This window comes from Ornithorhynchus anatinus, chromosome X5, assembly GCF_004115215.2.
Source record: "Ornithorhynchus anatinus isolate Pmale09 chromosome X5, mOrnAna1.pri.v4, whole genome shotgun sequence".
Classification (NCBI taxonomy): Eukaryota; Metazoa; Chordata; class Mammalia; order Monotremata; family Ornithorhynchidae; genus Ornithorhynchus; species Ornithorhynchus anatinus.
Window position 1 is genome coordinate 30,899,707 of NC_041753.1, and position 21,050 is coordinate 30,920,756.

Genomic DNA, 21,050 nt, shown 5'->3' on the forward strand with positions numbered 1-21,050 from the left:
TGACAGAAAGGTAGACTATATGCAGATGCTGCAGTCTTTTCTCCTGCCAGGTTCTACCTATGTAGATGTGAACATGCCACAATCAGGCCGTTGTCATTCGTCATTTAGGGTTGTTGCCAACGGACTTTCAAAAACACCATCATCACAGCAAAGTATGAACTTGAGAAAATATTTCAACTTGTTGGAGAAACCCCAGTAGAGAAGCAGCATGGTCTAGTGGAAAAAACATGAGCCTGGGAGACAGAGGACCTGAGTTCTAATTCTGACTCTACCACTTGCCTACTGTGTAACCTTGGGCAAGTCACCTAAATTCTCTGGGCCTCAGTTACCTCATCTGTAAAATTAAGATTGTGAGCTCCACATGCAGCATAGACTGTGTCCAACCTGATTAACTTGTATCTACCCCAGTGCTTAGTACAATTCCTGGCACATAGCACTTAATAAATACCATTAAAAAACACACACATAGGCCAAAATTTCCAGGCACCCCTTTTCTATCACCTTTTGAGCCTATGTTTAATGGCCCGTTCTTGGATGACAGCAGGTGGCTTGCAAAATGCCTGAGATTAGAAAGTAACCCATTAGGAAAGGAGTATTTAAATCAATTGTAAAATCAAATTCCATGTAGGTGGCCCTCCAGGCCTTTTTTGCAACCTTATAATGTTAATAACTGTGGTATTTGTTAAGCGCTTAGTAGGTGCCAGGCACTGTTCTAAGCATGGGGTAGATACAAGATAATCGGGTTGGGCACAGCTTCTGTCCCACACAGGATTCACAGCCTTAGGCCCTATTTTCTAGATGAGCGAAGTGAAGCCCAGAGAAGTGAAGTGACTTGGTGGCCAAGGTCACACAGCAGACAAGTGGCAGAGCTTGGATTAGAACCCAGGTCCTTCTGACTCCCAGGCCCGTGCTCTATCCAGTAGGCTGCTTCTTGAAAGGCCACTGGTGAAAAATACTACTTAGTTGTGACAGTGTGGATGTTTTCAAAGACACCACTCTAAAATTATATTTCCACATTCTCCTTCAACTCTTCTTTTGCCTTTTCCATCTTCAGCACCATCAATACCATCAGCATTTATTGGATATCTCCTGAGTGACAATCATTGTTCTAAACACTCAAGAACATATAATGAAAGCAAAAGACATAATCCCTGCCCTTGAGGTTAAATGAGGAATTTATAGTCTAATATGGAAAACAAATGGACTCGAATTTCTGAATATCCAATATGTAAAAGAGAATAGATAAAAATGATATCATTCCAACTTTGTGCACAGAAACAGTCTTGGTTCTTCTTAAAAAAAAGCAGAAGTTTTGATTTCTTAGGACTTTCCTCTAAAGGTGTGATGTCATGCTGGTTATCTGGTCTGAACCTCAGGAAGAGCTCAGACTATTACTATTAGGATTTGAAACGGACTCCGAAGTCTCTCTCTCAGTTTCTCCAAGCTCTCCTCAGCTAGGGAAACTCCCAGTATGGCACCATTTGGAAATATCTTCTTAACCGGGATTTGGAGCACTCACTTTATCCATCCCCTTTATGGTTGTCCTTTTTGTACTGAGGGTCCTTCTCTTAGTCTTCAGTGGTGTGAGCATAATCCAAAACGTCACTCTCTTGGATTTCCTTTATAAGCAGAATAATGCATACAGTTCACTTATTAAAGGCATAACAGAAGGAATAAGGATAAAGGCAATTTAAATTGGCAAATAATCAACACTTTAACAGCACAGATAATGATTATCTACAGACCTCCTAAATTTTGGGACTGTTTCAATGAAATCACAATGTTTAGTCACCGTAGGTGGGCCTGCCCTTTCAAAGCTGGTTTTTGGAAGGTCAGAAAACATCCTCAGTCACCTTCTGCTACCTTGATTGATTCTAATGACTTCGTGACAACACTTTGATCTCATTATGGAAGTAGCCCAGACCCTCACCTGAAGGAAGAAAATATGAAGAATGATAATATCTGGGACTTGTGATCCCATGGATAATCAAATCAACTCATTATCAGCTCAGAAAAAGTCAAAATAGGTCTCTTCTTATGGATCTGGAACCGGGTGCCTAAGGTTGGCCCCTGCTTGGGATTGATAAGAGAAAGACTGGAAACTGTGAGGTCTATTTGGACCGCTGCACTTTATGTATGTATCTATAATTTATTTATATTTATGTCCATCTCCCCCCTCCTGACTGTAAGCTCCTTGTGGGCAGGGAATGTGTCAAGAACAGTGCTTGACATATAGTAAGCACTTAACAATACCATGAAAAAAAAAACAAAAAAACTCTGTTGTATTCTCCCAAATGCTTAGTACAGTGTTCTGCACAGAGTAAGTGCTCAATGAATACCTCTCCACCCTATGGCCACCACCCTGGTTCAGGGCCTCATCCCTTCCTGACTGAAATATTACATCCTTACTTGTCTCTCACCCTCCAACCCCTCTTTTCTTCAGTCTATCCATCCTTCATCCAGTTGTCTGCATCGCCTTACAGAAAAGCCCCCTTTTTTATAAATGGTATTGGTTAAGCAGTTACTATGTGTCAGGCACTGTACTAAACGCTAGAGTAGAGACAAGATAATCAGGTTGGACACAGTCCATGTCCCTCATGAGGCTCACAGTTTTAACCCTCATTTTACAGATGAGGCAACTGAGGTACAGAGAAGTAAAGTGACTTGCCCGAAGTCACACAGCAGACAAGTGGCAGAACCGGGATTAGAATCCAGGTCTTGCTGATTCCCAGGCCTGTGCTTTAACCATTAGGCCATACTGCTTGTCACTTAGATCACATCACTCTCCTCCCCTCCTCAACAACTTCCAGTAGCTTCCCCCCACCCCAGTATCAAACAGAAGCTTCTAGCTCTCCATCAGCAGTCTCCTTCTGTGTCCTTCCATCTCACCTGCTACATTCCATCATGAATGCTTTGCTAACCTTCTAAATTACACCACTCTCCTGACCCTCCCATCTCTGGCCCCACTGTGCATTTCATTCCCCCACAGGTAACTCCTTTCCCGCTCAAATCTCCACCAAACCTCAACCTTTCCCGCTTTCAAAGCCTTCGTAAAATGCCACTCCCTCCAGGTGGCCTTCCCCACCTAATCCTCCTTGTATATATCTATTTATTTCATCTATTTATTTAATTACTCACCTTTCGCTTTCAATTGCATGTATTCTCTTATTCTTAAACCAAACTGTGTAGGTTGATAGTTTTGTCTTCCCGTCTTCCCCATTCATTCAATAATATTTCTTGACTATACAGAGAGAGTCGATCCTTGCCCTCAAAGAGCATGCAGTACACTGGAAGAAGCAGTAAATTCTTTGAGATCAGGGTCAGTGACTACTATTTCTACTATATATTCTGAAGCACCTACTAGAGTGCTCTGCTTAAGTCCCCTTACTATGGGTACTTAATAAATACTGATGGTGATAATAATGATAATAAAGAACCACTTAGGGCATCAGGGAGAGGAGAGGAAGAGAAATGGAGGGGTCCGTTAGGGAACTGGGAAATGGCCTCACAAGTGAGAAGCAACATGGCCTACTGGGTAGAGCACGGGCCTGTGAGTCAGAAGGACCTGAGTTCTAATCCTGACTCTGCTACTTGTCTGCTGTGTGACCTTGGGCAAGTCACTTCACTTCTCTGGGCCTCAGTTGCCTCATCTGTAAAATGAGGATTAAGAATGTGAGCCCTAAGTGGGACAGGGACTGTGTCCAACCTGTATCCTGTATCAAATCCCATCATTTAGCACAGTGCCTGGCACATAGTAAGCACTGAACAAATACCATAAAAAAAGCACACTGACTTCAATTCTAAACAACTTGGCCACTGCAGCCTCTATGCTGCCTTAGATCTCTTGGAATTTGATGCTAGAAATTTGCTAGCATCAGTGACCTCCATGCTCCGACTGATTTGGGAACCAAAAGCCAGATCTTCATTTCACGTACTTACGATGCTACAACTAACTTTTTGAGACAAGCTGTGGTGACATTAAGAACATCTATAAAAGGATAATTGGGTCAGAGTTCGACTTCGAGGAAATGAAATGCAAGAAGAATGACATCTACGGTGAAGAGGAGCAACAGTAAGAGGCTAACGTGTAATGTGGGGAGGGGAGGGAGGATGAAACATGGAACCTGATGGGTCTGTGTGGTCCAAGTCTGTCTGCTTTATGCTTCTGGATTGGGGCAAACTAGGGAGGGACATCAGAGGGGTGATTTGCAGGGAAGAGAAACCAAGTTATCGTCCTATCTCCCTACTATCCTTCCTTTCCAAAATCCTAGAACGAGTCGTCTACAATCGATGCCTAGAATTCCTTAACTCCCATTCTCTCCTAGACCCCCTCCAATCTGGCTTCCGTCCCCTCCACTCTACCGAGACTGCTCTCTCTAAGGTCACCCATGACCTCCTTCTTGCCAAATCCAATGGCTCCTACTCCATTCTGATCCTCCTTGACCTCTCTGCTGCCTTTGACACTGTCGACCATCCCCTCCTCCTCCATACCTTATCTCACCTTGGCTTCATGGACTCTGTCCTCTCCTGGTTCTCCTCTTACCTCTCTGGCCGATCATTCTCGGTCTCCTACGCTGGAGCCTCCTCCCCCTCCCATCCTTTAACTGTTGGAGTTCCTCAAGGGTCAGTTCTTGGCCCTCTTCTGTTCTCCATTTACACTCACTCCCTCGGTGAACTCATCCGCTCTCACGGCTTTGACTACCATCTCTACGCAGATGACACGCAGATCTACATCTCCGCCCCTGTCCTCTCCCCCTCCCTTCAGGCTCGCATCTCCTCCTGCCTCCGGGACGTCTCCACCTGGATGTCGGCCCGCCACCTAAAACTCAACATGAGCAAGACTGAGCTCCTCATCTTCCCTCCCAAACCCGGTCCTCTCCCAGACTTCTCTATCACCGTGGATGGCACGACCATCCTTCCCGTCCCGCAGGCCCGCAATCTCGGTGTCATCCTTGACTCGTCCCTCTCGTTCACCCCACACATCCTATCCGTTACCAAGACCTGCCGGTTTCACCTCTACAATATCGCCAAGATCCGCCCTTTCCTCTCCACCCAAACGGCTACCTTACTATTACGGGCTCTCGTTATATCCCGGCTAGACTACTGTGTCAGCCTTCTCTCTGACCTCCCTTCCTCCTCTCTCGCCCCGCTCCGGTCTATTCTTCACTCCGCTGCCCAGCTCATCTTCCTGCAGAAACGATCTGGGCATGTCACTCCCCTTCTTAAACAACTCCAGTGGTTGCCTATCAGCCTCCGCTCCAAACAAAAACTCCTCACTCTAGGCTTCAAGGCTCTCCATCACCTTGCCCCTTCCTACCTCTCCTCCCTTCTCTCTTTCTACCGCCCACCCCGCACGCTCCGCTCCTCTGCCGCCCACCTCCTCACCGTCCCTCGGTCTCGCCTATCCCGCCGTCGACCCCTGGGTCACGTCCTCCCGCGGTCCTGAAACGCCCTCCCTCCTCACCTCCGCCAAACTGATTCTCTTTCCCTCTTCAAAACCTTACTTAAAAATCACCTCCTCCAAGAGGTGTTCCCAGACTGAGCTCCTCTTCCCCCTCTACTCCCTCTGCCATCCCCCCTTTACCTCTCCGCAGCTAAAGCCTCATTTTCCCCTTTTCCCTCTGCTCCTCCACCTCTCCCTTCCCATCCCCACAGCACTGTACTCGTCCGCTCAACTGTATATATTTTCGTTACCCTATTTATTTTGTTAATGAATTGTACATCGCCTTGATTCTATTTAGTTGCCATTGTTTTTACGAGATGTTCTTCCCCTTGACGCTGTTTAGTGCCATTGTTCTTGTCTGTCCGTCTCCCCCGATTAGACTGTAAGCCCGTCAAACGGCAGGGACTGTCTCTATCTGTTGCCGACTTGTTCATCCCAAGCGCTTAGTACAGTGCTCTGCACATAGTAAGCGCTCAATAAATACTATTGAAAGGGAGCATGGGAGGGGATTAGGAAGAGTAGTGTTGGATCACACAAACACAGAGACATGCCCATACATGCTGATTGGCTAGGGGGAGGATGTGGGAAAGGGGTCAGTGGCGAGATAGACAACATCGGGGCAGAGTGAGTAAGCTGGTGCTAGAGGAGTGACGTGTGTGGGTGGGGCTTTGGTAGGAAATCAGGGAGGTGAGGTAGGAGGAGGAGAGCTGATAGAATGCTTTAAATCCAATGGTAAGGAGTTTCTGTTTGACATTGAGGTGGATGGACAACCATTGAAGGTTCTTGAGAGGTTGAAGACATGGACTGAAGGTTTTTTTAGAAGAATGATCCAGGCAGCAAAGTTTGGAATGGAGAGACAGGAGGCAGGGAGGTCGGTGAGGAGGCAGATGCAGTGGTCAAGGCAGGAGAGAATAAGTGCTGGGATTAGCATGGTAGCAGTTTGGATGGAGAGGAGAGGGAGGTTTTTAGCAGTGTTGTGAAGATAAAATGGTCTAAGGTGAAAATTTCCCTACTTCAACTGCCTCAGTTGGTATTATAAACAATACCATGCTATCCAACAGTCATTCAACAGGTTCTAGATCCTAAGCAAGGTCATGTTCGGCTACTAAGAAAAACCTGAGTACTCATTTTAGTTCTATTTTAAATTTGAACTGTGTGCTTATAAAAATGTTAGTGTCAATAATTGCATCTAAGTATACTCTATTCTCAAAATCCCCAAATTCACTTTTAATGATGAAAATAATTTGAAGAAATGCTTATGCCGTACCTATAAATGAAAAGTCACAATTTCCATTTTGATAGGACTCAATTTCCAAATTAAAATAACTTTCTCACCAGAATCCCAGCAAGTGAGAGCAACAAAGTCAGTGTGTCAAAGCCGGATGTGAGCTCATTTAATATCACCTAAATACTCAGTATTTAGTATCAGTATTGCTCCCAAGCACTTAATACAGTGGACACTCGCTACCATAGTAGGCATTCAGTAAATTCTGATGGTGATGTATTACAAGAATAAAAGAAATACTACCTTCAAACTCCTTTACACAGCAGGAGAAAAGTTTTCGAGGAACTGAATTCTGAACAGTCGTGGCTTACTAAATGGTAATTCCAATTTTTTTTTTTAAAGGTCAGCACAATTAGATTTTGGCAAGATTGAGATTTCAGTGTCTCTTGGTCTATTCATCAAGACAGAATGGCCAGTAGTTTGCAAGTGTTTATGAGCGAATCAGGTTAGTAATACATTGATACCAGCACAAATAGATTGTCCTCATCACCACATAGACAAAACAGTCATGAAACCACTGTGATGCTGTAAGCACTAGTGGCATGATATAATGAAGTTGTATTCCATTAAGCACTTGTGTACAGGGGAGCAAAATGTCATCACCTGAGTGTGGTTGCATTTCTGTGATACAACCTCATCTGTTCCGTCAACTAGTTTTGCTCTGATCAATAAGCAGTTTTCTGTGGCCTTTCATTGCTGTCAGATGTCATTGAGTGATGTAAATGCACGTCAGAAACTAGAAACTTGACAGCTCACCCAGACTGAGAAGGGAAAGGAGGAGAGGGAAATCACTGGAATAGACATAGTTGACAGCTGACATCTACTGTGTATTACTGATTTGATATTGCAACAGACAAGACTTTTTTCCATACAAACATTCTGCAAAAATCACCCTGGCGCATGCACAATACAGAGTAGGTTAAATAGTTCAAAAAAGAAAAAAAACTTCCTGGTAAACTTTAAAATATTGTTTTAATATTGTCATTTAGACTATGTTAAAAATAATCTACTGCAGGTCCATCCGCCCCCCCCCCCCCCTTTAGTTTAACCTCAAGCTATTGTTTCTCCGTATATTCTCTGCTTTCTCTTGGTATTTGGAAAAAAATCAAAATGAGGTTCAATTCAAAAAGCTTGCCTTTTCTTGAATTTCTCAAATCCTTTTCTTGAATGCAAAATTGATTGTGACTGGAAAATTTATCTACATTTTATATATGAAGAAGTTTATTTTTGATACAGAAAGTAAGAAAAGAGCATACATAATAATATATGCAGTACCATACTGCGTTCAATCAAATGGTTCATCCAGCCCAGCTTGATCATGGCTCCAGAAATGGCCAGAGGAACAGTATGATGTTTGCCCTCTCAGCTATCCATACGCATCAATCAATTATATTTACTGAGCGTGTAATGTGTACGGAGCACTGTACTAAATGGTCAAGAGAGTACAGCAGACACATTCCATGATTATAAATGTATCTTGTGGCAGGCCAAATTTTTCCCCTGAAATCCTAAACCTGTGAAAGAAATACTCATGTGGAAATATTAAAAGTACTGTATTTTGGTTTTTGTGGTCTAATAGTTTTAGTTTAGTTTAGTTTACTGATATTTGAGTGTAAGTTGTGTGTAGAGCATTATCCTAAGTGCTGCAGGAACATCCTGAAGAAGTGTAAAATGGGATCCCTGCCCTCAAAGAGTTCACAGTCTAATCGAAAAGACAAGTAAACATAAATTGACAAATAGCAAATTGATTCCTGGTAATTATTTCTAAGTCAACAGCTAATAGACTTGGTAATCAGTTATTTAAAACAATTAGGCATGCTAAATAAACCAGCCAATTCCATTGAGCATATGTATAGAGGGGAACAAAATGTCATCACCTGAGTGTGGTTTTGTACTTATCTTTGCACTCTGATACTTAAGCTCCTTCAGGGAAGTAATTGTGTCAGTTTAACTATATTGTAATCTTCCAAGTGCTCATACATTGCTCTGCACATAGTAAACACTCAACAAATGCCACTGATGATATATACGTTAACTTATTTTAAGCAGAGTAAAAGTCGGTTACATTAGCAGCAGTGAAATACAAGTAGATCTCATTGTAATGAAATGGGCCAAAGCCACATCCTTTTCCAGATGAGAGGAACTCCATTAAGCTCACCACTAGAGCAGCTGGAAGCCCCCTTTATGGACAGCAAGCAACCATCTGCCCCTCATCGAGTCCTGGGACCCAAAAGCCTTTTAAGAGTTGGATCACAGATTCTTTGGCCTAGTGGAAAGAGCACAGGCCTAGAAATCAGGAGACCTGGGTTCTAGTCCCAATTCCCCCACTTGCCTGCTGTATGTCCTTGGGCAAGTCACTTCACTTCTCTGTGCTTCACTTTTTTCATCTGTACCTGTTCTCCGTCCTACTTAGGTTGTGAGCCTCATGTGGAACAGAGGCTGCTCCCAATCTGACTATCTTGTATCTAACCCAGTGCTTAATACAGTGCTGAGCACTAAACAAATACCACAATTATTATTGTTGTTGTTATTATTTTGGCAGTGGGCATAGCTCCTTTTGAGCAGGGGCTGTGTCTTCTGCCTCCATTGTACTCTCCCAAGTGGTTAGTACAGTGCACCATACACAGTAGGCACTCAATAAATGCTATATATTGATTGATGAGAGGCTAGAGTGGACCCTCGAAAGAAAAAGACCATGGTGGTGACTGCAGAAACTACTTTTTGAAGTAGAAATTGCTAGAGAAATCTACTGCTGAATAATAGCAATTACTGTTGACTTCAATGCTGCAGCTACCTCTACAGAACAGTGCTTGACACATAGTAAGTGCTTAACAAATACGATAATGATAATAATAATCATGATAATCATAATGACGCAAAGGCAGGAGCGGCCAGCTCACGCTGTATTTTTTCAGGACAAATTGAAAAACTGTAGCATATATGAAGCAGCATGTCATAATGGAAAGAGCATGGGCTTGGGAGTCAGAGGTCATGGGTTCTAATTCCGGCTCCGCTACTTGTCAGCTGTGTGACTTTGGGCAAGTTACTTAACTTCGCTGTGTCTCAGTTACCTCATCTGTAAAATGGGAAATAGGACTGTAAGCCCAAGTGGGACAACCTGATTACCTTGTATGTAGCCCAGCGCTTAGAACAGAGCTCAGCACATAGTAAGCATATAACAAATACCATCATTATTATAAAGACTTCTCTGATGATGAGGTGTGATGAGAGCCCAAAGTGTTTCTATTATTTAATATTTCCCTTACAGGGGAAAAAGCCTTTTCCTCTTATGCCCACTTAAAATGTATAGCGATCCCCTCTTCACATCCAGTAGAAACTCCTGACCCTTGGCTTTAAGGAATCAGATCACTCCCCACTAATCAGCCTGCTCCTTTCCCACTACATCCCAGCTCATGTGCTTTGCTTCTTTCAAGCCAGCCTACTCGCTGAGCCTAGTGCTTGTCTTTCTTGTCGTTGACCTCTTCCTTACACCCTCCTTTCCCCTGGAATTCTCTCCCCCTTCACACCCGGCTGCCCACCACTCTCCCCTCTTGAAAGCCTTTCTGAAATCTCATCTCCTCCAGGAGGCCTTCCCTGATTAATCACTTTTCCCTCCACCTTATCCCCCACCCCACACTGCCATTTCAGTACTTCTGAGTCACCTAAGCACTTAGGTGCCCGCCCCTCCCAGCACTCTGGCACCTAAGCTCCTCCAGGGAAGGAATTGTGTCAGTTAACTATATTGTACTCTCCCAAGTGCTTGGCACAGTGCTCTGCAAAGAGTAAGCACTCAGTAAATATGATTGATTAACTGATGGACTTAATATCCAATGGAAAGGCAGGATCACTGGATAGTAATAATAATTATGATATTTATTAAGCATTTACTATGTGCCAGGCACTGTACTAAGCGCCAGGGTGGCTACAAGCAAATTGGGTTGGGCACAGTCCCTGTCCCACATGGGGCTCACAGTCTCAATCCCCATTTTACAGATGAGGTGACTGAGGCACAGAGCAGTAAAGTGATTTGCCCAAGATCACACAGCAGACAAGTGGTGAAGTCAGGATTAGAACCCATGACCTTCTGACTCCTAGGCTTGTGCGCTATCCATTACGCTATGATCACCAGGCAGAGGATCACTAGAATTACTAGTCCACTGGACTGAAAACTCCTTGTGGGCAGTAAACATGTCTACTAACTCTGCTATATTGTACTCTCCCAAGTGCTTAGTACAGTGCTTTGCACATAGTAAGCGCTCAAGAAATACCACTGATTGATTGAAAGGCTCAAAATGCAGCCAGTTCCCTTGCACTGAAGTGATACTTGCTGTATTTAACTCCATCAGGCAAGATTCAAGCAAATAATTTTGGCAGGAGGCTCATGTAACAACTGCTGTATGATGAATTGAAGTAAAGTGATGATGATGATCAATCAATCAATCATATTTATGGAGCATTTACTTTGTGCTGAGCACTGTACTAAGTGCTTGGGAGAATATAATGTAACAGAGTTGGTAGATGTGGTCCCTGCCCACAAGTAGCTGACAGTCTAGAAGGGGAGCCAGACATTGAAATAAATTACAAATATGGGGATATTGGGGATAAATGAGTGGCCTCTGATGGTGTGGCCCTACAGCCATCCCACCCTGCCTTCCCCCAACCCCTATCCACCATCTCGCCACGGAGTGCTCAACTTGAACTTCATTAGACTTGAGAAAGGGAATAATCACTTTGTAAAGCCGCCTTTAAAATGATCAATCTTGGGGAATTAGCCAAACATGAAGAACTCCATCCATAAAGTTGGATTAGCTTCACGGTCCCTTCTTAAGATTGATGTCTGGAAGACCAAAAACATCCTCAGTCCTCCCTTTTGGCTCTGATTCTAAAGGTTCTGATTCTAAGGACTTTGTGAAAAGACTTAGAATCAGAGGTGGTATTTGGGGACAATAAGAAATCAATCGATCGATCAGTGGTATTTATTGAGCACTTACTTTGGGCAGAACACCATACTAAGAGTACAGCACGGGCCTGAGAGTCAGAGAACATGGGTTCTAATCCCGGCTCTGCCACGTCTGCTGTGTGACCTTAGGCAAGTCACTTAATTTCTCTGTGCCTCAGTTCCCTCATCTGTAATATGGGGATTAAGACCGTGAGCCTCCTGTGGGGCATGGACTGTGTCCATTTGATTATCTTGTATCTACCCCGGTGCTTAGAACAGTGCTTGGCAAATAGTAAGTGCTTAACAAATACCACTATTATTAGGGAAGCAGCATGGCATAGTGGATAGAGCATGGGCCTGGGAGTCAGAAGGCCATAGGTTCTAATCCTGGCTCCACCACTTGTCTGCTGTGTGGCCTTGGACAAGCCACTTCACTTCTCTGTGCCTCAGTTACCTCATCTGTAAAATGGGGATTGACTGTGATCCCTATGCGGGACAGGGACTATGTCCAACCCTATATTGCTGTATCCACCCCAACACTTAGTACAGTGCCTGATCCCCAATGGTATTGTTAAGAGAATCATTGCCTGGTTTAGGTTTAAAAATCTGGAAAGTTCATTAATTCATTCATTCAGTCATGTTTATTGAGTGCTTACTGTGTTCAGAGCACCATCCTGACCACTTGGAAAGTACAATTTGGCAACAAATAGAGACAATCCCTACCCAACAGGCTCACAGTCTAGAAATGGGGTATTTAGCATAATTCTCTGCTTATGCTACTGTTAACCAGGGTAATCTATAAAAGGTAGGGATGTGATTTTCAAAGAGCTCAGTCAGTTCTGTGATGTAAGCGTCATTTTCCCTAAGAATCTTGTGTTACAGAAAAATTACTTCATAGTGCTCTAGACTGTAAGCTCATTGTGATGTAAGCATCATTTTCCCTAAGAATCTTGTGTTACAGAAAAATTACTTCATAGTGCTCTAGACTGTAAGCTCACTGGGGGTAGGGAAACTTTCATTCATTCAATTGAATTTATTGAGTGCTTACTGTGTACTTATTGAGTGCTAGTGCTTACGAGAAGCAGCGTGGCTCAGTGGAAAGAGCATGGGCTTTGGAGTCAGAGGTCATGAGTTCGAATCCCAGCTCTGCCACTTGTCAGCTGTGTGACTGTGGGCAAGTCACTTAACTTCTCTGGGCCTCAGTTACCCCATCTGTAAAATGGGGATTAAGACTGTGAGCCCCATGTGGGACAACCTGATTCCCCCGTGTCTCCCCCAGCGCTTAGAACAGTGCTCTGCACATAGTAAGCGCTTAACAAATACCAACATTATTATTATTATTATTACTGTGTGCAGAGCACTGTACTAAGCACTTGGGAGAATATTATATAACAATGAACAGACCCATTTCCTGCCCACAGCTAACATTCTAGAGGGGGAAGCTTATAGTCTAGAGGGGGAGACTGCCCACTCTGTTGTATGTGCGCTCCCAAGTGCTTAGTACATTGCTCTGCACCCAATGTGCACTCAATAAATACCATTGATGATGATAGAACTCACATCATGACCAGCACCAGGCACATATGCAAAACTTTTCCTTCCGACACTACATTGTGTTGAATTTGGACAGATATGTGTTGGGGCGAGAACATTCCCTAATTCCTCAACAGCAATCTCTCCAAAACTCATAATAAAAACATTCATCATTAAAGAACTAACTTCAAGCAAGAAAATTACACACTTATATAGAATTTCTGCCCAAGCATGTAGAGACAGGGATGCCTTTCAGGTGGTTGCTGGTCTTGACCAGTGTGGATGAGCAAGAGTGTGCTTTTCATCTATAGTTTTAAAACTGAATTGTTATAATTTATAGTGCAAATCTTTTCATCTGCTGTTTTACTACTTTGATGTCCCACTCTTTCTTAACAGTCGGGTGATTTGAAAATTGTGGTTCAGAGTGGGAATAATGCGCGTCCTTATATATATAAATACCTAGAACACATATTTAAGTATGTATATCCACACTATAGAAAAATGTCTTTTATTCTTTTCATGGCATTACAACTTCTCGCTGCTTATTAAGACTTCAGAGATACAAACCAGTAGCCCAGTAATTGCTTTCTTGAATCTGCCTTTAATAATTACATTTAGTAAAGCTGTATTGAAAATTACGAAGGCAGAGACTAATGGAAAACTAGATTTTTCACTGAATTAGAAAGCAAGACAATCCATATATTGACAACATTTCAAGTTGAAACAGATCAGGAAAACTGTTTTGGACTGTTTGTGCAAAGAGGCAAACCCAGGCCTGACGGGCAGTGGCATGTGCATTTTATGGAAGCAGAGAAACTGGGAGAGATTTCAAGGAAATAGGTGTCTTGAGATGGGACAGTCCAAATCTGATTTGGATACAAGTCATTTGAATCTTTTTAAGTCTGAATTTTCTCCTTGGCACTAACAAAGAAGTGGTAAGTCAAGAATTGTGTTAATGAAGTGGAAATATCTTTAAATGAACAAAAAAAAAACCCAACTCATTCAGGGACATAACATCAGGCTGGAAAGAAAAATGTGGCTGTAGAAAATTGGCAGAAAAATTACTTATCCATCTTGGTTCTATAATGCCTTCTATCATTTCAAAAATCGTGCTACTGAACTACCCTAGGTGGATAAAAGTAATAGTAGCACTGGGCTGCAGTGAGTTTAGCATTTGAAATATTGTTAAATGTACACTTTAGAGAGAAGAAACAAACTTCAATAGTTTACACACAGATCAACAAAACATGGATTTCAAAACGTTTCTTCTAGCTTCCTTAATCAATCAATTTATTGAGTGTTCAATGTGCACAGAGCACTGTACTAAACACTTGGGAAGGTACATTCCAAAAGAGTCGGTAGACACATTCCCTGCCCACAACAAGCTTACTATCTAGAGGGGAAGACAAACACTGCTGTAAATAAATAATCAAGTGAAGCTTTGCTTCCTGTAGCTCACCATACATTGTGCTGCCTAGGGGCATTTGGCTCTATATCACCAATGAAAATCTTCGAATTAATATAAGAATTGCTAGGGGCAGGCTCGTTCTAAACCTCAATCTTCAGGTTAACCATTAGTTTGGTAATTCAGGAAAGTGGTTGATAACTATTTGCATGTCAACTCGTTGATGCAACTTCAAGGATTTTCAGTAATGCTCTGGCCTGTCGAGGTGGAAGAGTTTCCCAGAAAACCAGAAGCATATTTTAATATTAGATTCCAGGCTTCGTCACATGCTCAACCATGGCTAAATAGAATAGGCTGAGTAAGATCAGGCCTTCTACACAACCCTGCTTGCTCATTTAGTGGTGGAAAAAGCCCCTTTGATTCTGACATGACTGACCATATCATCATTAATCTTGATAGACTTAGGGCAGCCAAATGAGTTTAGTAACCAGACCCTAGGTCTGTTGATGATGTAAAATATCACCGTATGGTTTACAGATTGCCAAATGAAAGTGTTGATGTTGTTCCCTGCACTTCCTTATCCAATGTGCTGTTGCGATTTTATCTGCTAGGGCAGGTAATGTGTCTACCTACTCTCTTATACTGTACTTTCCCAAGCACTTAGTACAGTGCTTTGCATTTGCACACAGTAAGTGCTCAATAAATGCAATCAATTGATTGATGGCTGTGCCTCACTGTGATTCTGGGGGCACATAATAATAATAATTACTGTATTTGTTAAGCACTTACTCTGTGCCAGGAACTATACTGAGCACTGGGGTGGATACAAGCAAATCAGGTTGGACACAGTCTCTGTCCCACGGGGGACTCACAGTCTCAATCTCCATTTTACAGAGGAGGCAACTGAAGTGACTTGCCCAAGTTTACACAGCAGACAAGTGGCAGAGCCGGGATTAGAACCCATGACCTTCTGACTCCCAAGCCCATGCTCTACCCACTATGCCACAGGTTTATAGAGTCAGGATGTAGTGTACATAGACTGGAGTAGACTGGTACAAATTTGTAGCATGTGAGGATTAGTGAGATAAAATTTTGCTGATGAATTTTAATATTTACTGAGAACCAAGTGTGCTAGATGTTGTATAGAACATATGCATTACATGATCTCTATCCCTTTGGAGTTTTCAATCTAGAGCAATGTGTATGAAAGAGAAAAAATGCAGAAAAATACAGAACAAAAATACAAAATAGAAAATACTAACAGAGATACCCATTTTAAGTGTAATGTTTAAGTCTTGTTGATTTTTGTTCACTCGATTCCCTGCCCGACAGGATATGAATTTCTCATTCATCATAAGCTCGCCTTAAGTTTGTTATGTTTTTGCCTCCTCATATATTGATTAAGAAGTCCCCATTCCCAAGTGCAGTACACTTCAGTGTACCACTTTGCCTGATAACACAGTTTTAAATGTAGAGAGGGTAAGAGCATAACCATCCTCGGCCAATATGTTGGAACCGTGTATCCACCCCAGCGCTCAGTACAGTGCCTGGCACATAGTAAGAACTTAACAAATGCCATAATTAATTAATTAACCTTGCTCCTGGTTTACCTGAGCCACCTTCCAGGGGTCTGAAAATATGACAAAGGCCTACCCCATTCTCAATTCCCTAATACTATGCATGGCTAGATTATTCCACAACAGGACAGAGGTGCTGGGGGTGTGTGGTGTGTCTGCATGTACAGAATTGTTCTGTATTCATTCGATTCAAATCTGGTATAAATGGCAGAAAACTAACGTCTTGGACAGATCATGTTACCTTGGAAAACAGTCACTTCAACAAAATGAAAAAGAAAAAAAAAACTTATGAAATGATCCAGGGGTTTCCATGCCGTTTCTTGAAGTCATTGTTCCTCTGTTAAGCAGAAGTACAAATTACCTGATTGTGATATATGATGTATCTGGCAGAATCTCTTTGTTTGGGGTTAATAAAAATCAATATCTCCTGAAACAGCTTTCCCCCTCTTTCGGGAACCCTGATAGAAGAGGGTGGGAAATGCTGATTCTACATTTAGAATGACAGTGATTCATGCAGAAGCACTGTCCAGTCAGACCTTTCACTTCTACCTGAGAGACCACAGCAGGGATGTTTCTTATACTACTTTATGAAAAGTGGGGATGATGAGGTCAGTCAGTCGATTGTATTTACTGAGCGCGTACTGTGTACCGAGCACTTGGGAGAGTACAATATAACAGACACGTTCCCTGACCACAAAGAGCTTACAGTCTAGAGGTTGTTCGTTCATTCAGTCGTATTACTGTATGCAGAGCACTGCACTAAGCCCTTGGGAGAGTACAATACAACAGTAAACAGACACATTCCCTGCCCACCACAAGTTTAGAAAGAAGGTAATAAATAAATTCAGCATTTTTTTAAAAATCCACATTTAGAGAAAGACCAGAGCAGATGTCATCGGTTTTACTCCCGAAAGTCCCAAGCATTTCAATGGTCAGTCAACAGAACTTGCTGAGCAACCAATGTGTGCAGAGTAAGAGTGCAGAACTTTAGGGCCCCAGATCCCCCAGCTCAAACCAAGGCAGCCTGCCTGGTTCCAGCACAGAACCGGCCATCTGAGCAGAACTCCATGACCTCACCATCTGGGTGTAGTTGAGCGTCAGTATAACTTAATCTGGACCCCAGCTTCCATTCCAGGGGATACTGCCTATCACCTGCAAACGTAGCAAACCTGGGAGCCAACGAATGTACCACAGCCCCACTTGGTGTGAATCAAGGAATGGGGCTTTTTCTTTTCCTTTGGTGTTTGTTTAGCATTTACTATGTGCCAGGCACCAAGCTAAGCGCTGGGGTAGATATACAAACCAATCCAGTTGGACACGGTCCACGTCCCACATGGGACTCACAGTCTTAAACCTCATTTTACAGATAGGGTAGCTGAGGCCCAGAGAAGTGAAGTGACTTGTTCTAGGTCACAGAGCAGACAAGTGGCGGAGCTGGGATTCAAACACAGGCCCTTCTGACTTCCAGGCCCATGCTCTGTCCACGAGACCACACTGCTTCTCACAGCATTGTGACGAGAGAGTGGCAGAGACCTCTTGAGACTGCTGACCTGGTTCATAGGCTAGGGAGATTTGGTCCCAGTGAATTGTTCTAGGCTGGGTCAAGCTAATATACTAGGTTCTGAGGGGTTTCAGGAGGAAGAGCAAGGTTTGTTTCCTCTCTTTAAGGAGCACATATGTTTAAGGGGGAAGAGAAGTCAAATGTAAATAAAAGCAGAGTGGCTTAGTGGATAGAGCACGGACCTGGGAGTCAGAAGGACCTGGGTTCTAATCCTGCCTCCGCCCCTTGTCTGCTGTGTGACCTAGGGCAAGTCACTTCACTTCTCTGGGCCTCAGTTACCTCATCTGTAAAATGAGAATTAAGACTGCGAGCCCCATGTGGGACAAGGACTGTGTACAAGCTGATTAGCTTGTATGTATCCCAGTGCTTAGTGTGGGGCATAGCACATAGTAAGTGCGAAACAAATACGATTGAGAACCATGCTAATGACTTTGTCAGATCACAGGGCCTGGGAAAGAGGAGCTGTAGTGATGCGCAAGAAAAGGTTAGAGGCCAAGGGAGTCAGGGCCTAGTGGAAAGAGCACAGGCCTGAGAGTCAGGAGACATGGGTTCTGATCCCGGCTCCACCGCTTGCCTGCTGTGTGGCCTTGTCAAGTCTCTTCTCTGTGCCTCAGTTTTCTCATCTGTAAAATGGGGAAGAAAGAGGTGTTCTCCCTCCCCCTTAGACTCCTATGTGGAACAAGGGACTGTGTCTGACCTGATCATCTCATATCAATCCCAGCACTTAGTAGTGTTCGGCACATAGTAAGAGCTTAACAAATGCCACAATTGCATCTGTTATTCTACTAGACCACCGTGCTGGGCCAGATATTTTCTAACCTCCTGCTGTTCCTCCCTGTAGCCCCCTCAGTTTGGTTCACCCCTCAGAAGTTGATTGATTGGAAAACCAATAACAAATCAACACCTTCTTTGCATTATTACTTAGAGAATTAATAAAAATTCAACTCAAATGGCAGAGGCAGTTGCATATAAAATATACCAGGACACAAATGACAACAGGTAATTGCAGGAAAAATGTTGATTTATTGTCAAGTTTTCCTTTATTCCAATTGCATATCCATAAAAAAGAGAACCAAAGGTTAAAATCCAAATGATGGCAATTACTCTTTTGTGCATTTCCCCGCACTGCCACCCAGTTATGTCTTGTGGGTGCCAGTGTATCGATAGGAATAGGCCATTTATTCTCTGCCGACAATCTCTCCCACCAGTGCAATTGTGTAAATTATGGAAATGCAGATCTGATTGCATGTTAAATGCTTTTTTAAATCTCTTTGACATGTACTGTCCTACATTAAAGATTTTTGGTTATTACATTAATTAAAACCCCCTGGCAAAGGGCAAGCTGATTTAATTAGGCCAACTCCAAAGATCAAGAGAGAGCAGAGGTGGTATTTTCAGGAACTACTGTATTCTAAGCCCCCTCATATGTTCATTTGTGAGAGGTCAAGTGTATTGACCAAGGGAGGAGAAAGACGAGATACATGTCCCTCCCTTGAAATTAATTTGCAACTGTTTCCCAGTAGCCTTCATAATTAACTAACAAATTTGCAGACTGTTATGATGTGGAGGAATCTTTCTATCAAAAGATATTGATTCCTGGGGACCTATAGGATTTTTAAATGCGAGCAATGCCCTATAAAGATAAATGTGTGGATAGTATAAGTGCTCATGAGTGCTGAGAATTCAAGGAAATACCGGTTTTCTCTCACATGCTGAGGCCACAAGCTCTTGAAAGTTCATCAGTTTCATTGGTATGGTGTTCATATAATTTCACAACAGAGTGCTGTAGCTGTACTTTAGGTCTACTTTTAAACCCTATTTTTAATTTTGTTTCTGCCATTTCATGTTGTTTTGTCTTTCACTGTGCACATTTTTTTATTATTTCATAAACTTAAAAACTCTTCCTTGCAAAACACAACTTCCTTGCAAACCAAGGACGGAATGATCACTGGGACAACCAGAGTAGCTAGCCCTGGGCCCTAGAAGGTGGGATTAGGAGTAGGAGTAGGAGTAGCAACAGCAGCATTTATTGAGGGCCCTCTTGGTGAAGTGCATGGTACTAGCTGCTTGGGAAGTACAAATAATGAAGTGACATGTTCCTTGCCCATAAGGAGCTTTACACTCTATCGAGGGAAATAGATATAAAAGTATTTACAACCACAGTGGTCAAAATAAAAAAATTGAGCAGACACATATGCATGAGTTGATAGGAGATGATTTGGCTCAGGGCAGTGGAAAATTAATCAGGGAAAGCTTGATAGAGGAGGTGGGATTTTAGAAGGGCTTTCCATCTGGGGAGAGCTGTGGTCTGTCTGATTTGGGGTGGGGAAGCAGTTCCAAGCTGGGGACACTTGGGTTGGGTTGGGAAATACAAAGACAACAAGCTGGGGAACAACAGGTGAAGAGAACAGATAGGTAAAGCAGGTCTAGATAGTGGAGACCCTCGAAAGCAATGATAATAAATTTTTGTTTGACTCAGAGAAACACAGGGAGCCAATGGGGGCTTGGAGGGGAGAGATGTGGGCCAAATGATGCTTCAGGAAGATGATCCATGTAGCAGCGTGGAGTGTACATTGGAGAGGGGAAAGACTGGAGTCTGGTGATCCAATGAGAAGGTTAATGCAATAGTCTATCATCAATGGTATTTAGTGTTTACTGCATGCAGAGCACTATACTAACTGCTTGGGAGAGAACAATACAACAGAATTGGTAGACACATTCCCTGCCCACATTGAGCTTATGGTCTAGGGGTGAGCTAGATGAGTTCACTCTCTGGTTCTTTCCCAGATATAAGAATTTTTGACTGGGCACTCCAGTCCCCCATCCAGGAGCAAGAGTCCTGATGTGGGAGAGTTTGACTATTCTCAGCATGGGGAATCAGGCACAATAATATCCATTTTTAACAGGCCAAGTAAGCCCATTCCAATTGGTTTTAATGTTATGAATACAGCCATGTGGTTGGAAAACACTATAAAAGAAACTAGTAATAGGTCAAAGGTAATTTTTAAATGAGAGAGAGTGGTGCTACAGGAAAAAGATGTGGTTTTAATAAACATTTCTCAATGTGAAAGATGGATTCACAGAGCACATCCTTTAATTAAATGTGTCAGTAACTCAGGATTTGCAAGTGTTACAGCTCTTTGTGTTTTAAAGAGTGATCCCAGAAGATAAAATTTGGCTTGGATACATGAAAATGAATATCACTGGGAAAAAATTCTTGAGCTACCGATAGGTAGATGGCTGAGTGATAGGATTGCAGAATAATTTAGCTTAGTGGATAGAGCAGGGACCTGGGAGTCAGAAGGAC

The 21,050-nt window shown here is 42.9% G+C and overlaps 1 protein-coding gene across 2 annotated transcripts in view; it reads left to right on the plus strand.

Annotated features, from left to right (window-relative positions):
• SNX24 (sorting nexin 24) overlaps positions 1-21,050 on the plus strand; it is a 152,404-nt gene that overhangs the window by 52,283 nt on the left and 79,071 nt on the right. Inside the window, exon 2 of one of the 2 annotated variants that reach the window (XM_029055246.1) lies at positions 7,071-7,173. The exons of the other annotated variant lie outside the window; for it this stretch is intronic. The gene's annotated coding sequence lies outside the window, so the exon portion shown is untranslated. The remainder of the gene's footprint in view (positions 1-7,070; positions 7,174-21,050) is intronic. 2 annotated transcript variants of the gene reach the window in all.